This window comes from Triticum dicoccoides, chromosome 1A (assembly GCF_002162155.2).
Source record: "Triticum dicoccoides isolate Atlit2015 ecotype Zavitan chromosome 1A, WEW_v2.0, whole genome shotgun sequence".
Lineage (NCBI taxonomy): Eukaryota > Viridiplantae > Streptophyta > Magnoliopsida > Poales > Poaceae > Triticum > Triticum dicoccoides.
Genome location: NC_041380.1, coordinates 34,859,347 through 34,862,458, shown reverse-complemented (window position 1 = coordinate 34,862,458; position 3,112 = coordinate 34,859,347).

Sequence of the window (3,112 nt, the reverse complement as noted above, 5' to 3'; positions counted from 1 at the left end):
CAAAAACCCCAACCACAGAAATGCTGACGCGTGGATGCCTATTGGTCCCGGTTGGTGCCACCAACCGGGACCAAAGGGTCTCCTGCCTGGGCTCTACGCACTGCCCACGTGGAGGCCCATCAGTCCCGGTTCTGGATTGAACGGGGACTAAAGGTACAGGGCATTAGTACCGACACTTTAGTCCCGGTTCAGGAACCGGGACTAAAGGCCCTTACGAACCGAGACTATAGGCCTTTTTTCTACCAGTGCAGTTATGTTGTGACGTTTGGTACACCCAAAGCACTCCTACGGTATCCGGGAGTTACACGATCTCATGGTCTAAGGAAAAGATACTTGACATTGGAAAAACTCTAGCAAACGAACTATACGATCTTGTGCTATGTTTAGGATTGGGTCTTGTCCATCACATCATTCTCCTAATGATGTGATCTCGTTATCAATGACATCCAATGTCCATAGTCAGGAAACCATGACTATCTGTTGATCAACGAGCTAGTTAACTAGAGGCTTACTAGGGACATGTTGGTGTCTAAGTATTCACACATGTATTACGATTTCCGGATAACACAATTATAGCATGAATAAAAGACAATTATCATGAACAAGGAAATATAATAATAATCCTTTTATTATTGCCTCTAGGGCATATTTCCAACAGTCTCCCACTTGCACTAGAGTCAATAATCTAGTTACATTGTGATGAATCGAACACCAATGGAATTCTGGTGTTGATCATGTTTTGCTCTAGGGAGAGGTTTAGTCAACGGATCTGCTACATTCAGGTCCGTATGTACTTTACAAATATCTATGTCTCCATCTTGAACATTTTCACGAATGGAGTTGAGGCGACGCTTGATGTGCCTGGTCTTCTTGTGAAACCTGGGCTCCTTGGCAAGTGCAATAGCTCCAGTGTTGTCACAGAAGAGTTTGATCGGCCCCGACACATTGGGTATGACTCCTAGATCGGTGATGAACTCCTTCACCCAAATTGCTTCATGCGCTGCCTCCGAGGCTGCCATGTACTCCGCTTCACATGTAGATCCCGCCACGACGCTCTGCTTGCAATTGCACCAGCTTACTGCCCCACCATTCAAAATATACACGTATCCGGTTTGTGACTTAGAGTCATCCAGATCTGTGTTGAAGCTAGCTTCGACGTAACCCTTTACGACGAGCTCTTCGTCACCTCCATAAACGAGAAACATTTCCTTAGTCCTTTTCAGGTACTTCAGGATATTCTTGACCGCTGTCCAGTGTTCCTTGCCGGGATTACTTTGGTACCTACCTACCAAACTTACGGCAAGGTTTACACCAGGTCTGGTACACAACATGGCATACATAATAGAACCTATGGCTGAGGCATAGGGGATGACACTCATCTCTTCTATATCTTCTGCCGTGGTCGGACATTGAGCTGAGCTCAATTTCACACCTTGCAACACAGGAAAGAACCCCTTCTTAGACTGATCCATATTGAACTTCTTCAATATCTTATCAAGGTGTGTGCTTTGTGAAAGACCTATGAGGCGTCTTGATCTATCTCTATAGATCTTGATGCCTAATATATAAGCAACTTCTCCAAGGTCCTTCATTGAAAAACTCTTATTCAAGTAGGCCTTAATGCTGTCCAAAAGTTCTATATCATTTCCCATCAAAAGTATGTCATCTACATATAATATGAGAAATGCTACAGAGCTCCCACTCACTTTCTTGTAAACGCAGGCTTCTCCATAAGTCTGCATAAACCCAAACGCTTTGATCATCTCATCAAAGCGAATATTCCAACTCCGAGATGCTTGCACCAGCCCATAAATGGATCGCTGGAGCTTGCATACCTTGTTAGCATTCTTAGGGTCGACAAAACCTTCCGGCTGCATCATATATAATTCTTCCTTAAGGAAACCATTAAGGAACGACATTTTGATGTCCATTTGCCATATCTCATAATCATAGAATGTAGCAATTGCTAACATGATTCGGGCGGACTTCAGCTTCGCTACCGGTGAGAAAGTCTCATCGTAGTCAACCCCTTGAACTTGTCGATAACCCTTAACGACAAGCCGAGCTTTATAGATGGTCACATAACCATCCGCGTCTGTCTTCTTCTTAAAGATCCATTTATTTTCTATGGCTCGCCGCTCAACGGGCAAGTCAGTCAATGTCCATACTTCGTTTTCATACATGGATCCTATCTCGGATTTCATGGCTTCCAGCCATTTGTCGGAATCCAGGCCCGCCATCGCTTCTTCATAGTTCGAAGGTTCACCGTTGTCTAACAACATGATTTCCAAGACAGGGTTGCCGTACCACTCTGGTGCGGAACGTGTCCTTGTGGACCTACGAAGTTCAGTAGCAACTTGATCTGAAGTTTCATGATCATCATCATTAACTTCCTCTCTAGTCGGTGCAGGCACCTCAGGAACATTTTCTTGAGTTGCGCCTTTTTTCGGTTCAAGAGGTAATAGTTCATCAAGTTCTACTTTCCTCCCACTTACTTCTTTCGAGAGAAACTCCTTCTCTAGAAAGGATCCATTCTTGGCAACAAAGATCTTGCCTTCGGATCTGAGGTAGAATGTATACCCAATAGTTTCTTTAGGGTATCCTATGAAGACGCATTTTTCCGACTTGGGTTCGAGCTTTTCAGGTTGAAGTTTCTTGACATAAGCATCGCATCCCCAAACTTTTAGAAACGACAGCTTAGGTTTCTTCCCAAACCATAATTCATACGGTGTCGTCTCAACGGATTTCGACGGAGCCCTATTTAAAGTGAATGTGGCAGTCTCTAAAGCATAGCCCCAAAATGATAGTGGTAAATCGGTAAGAGACATCATAGATCGCACCATATCTAATAGAGTGCGATTACGATGTTCGGACACACCATTACGCCGAGGTGTTCCAGGCGGCGTGAGTTGTGAAACTATTCCACTTTTTCTTAAGTGTGTGCCAAATTTGTGACTCAAGTATTCTCCTCCACGATCTGATCGCAAGAACTTGATTTTCCTGTCACGTTGATTCTCAACCTCACTCTGAAATTCCTTGAACCTTTCAAAGGTCTCAGACTTGTGTTTCATTAAGTAGACATACCCATATCTACTCAAGTCATCAATGAGGG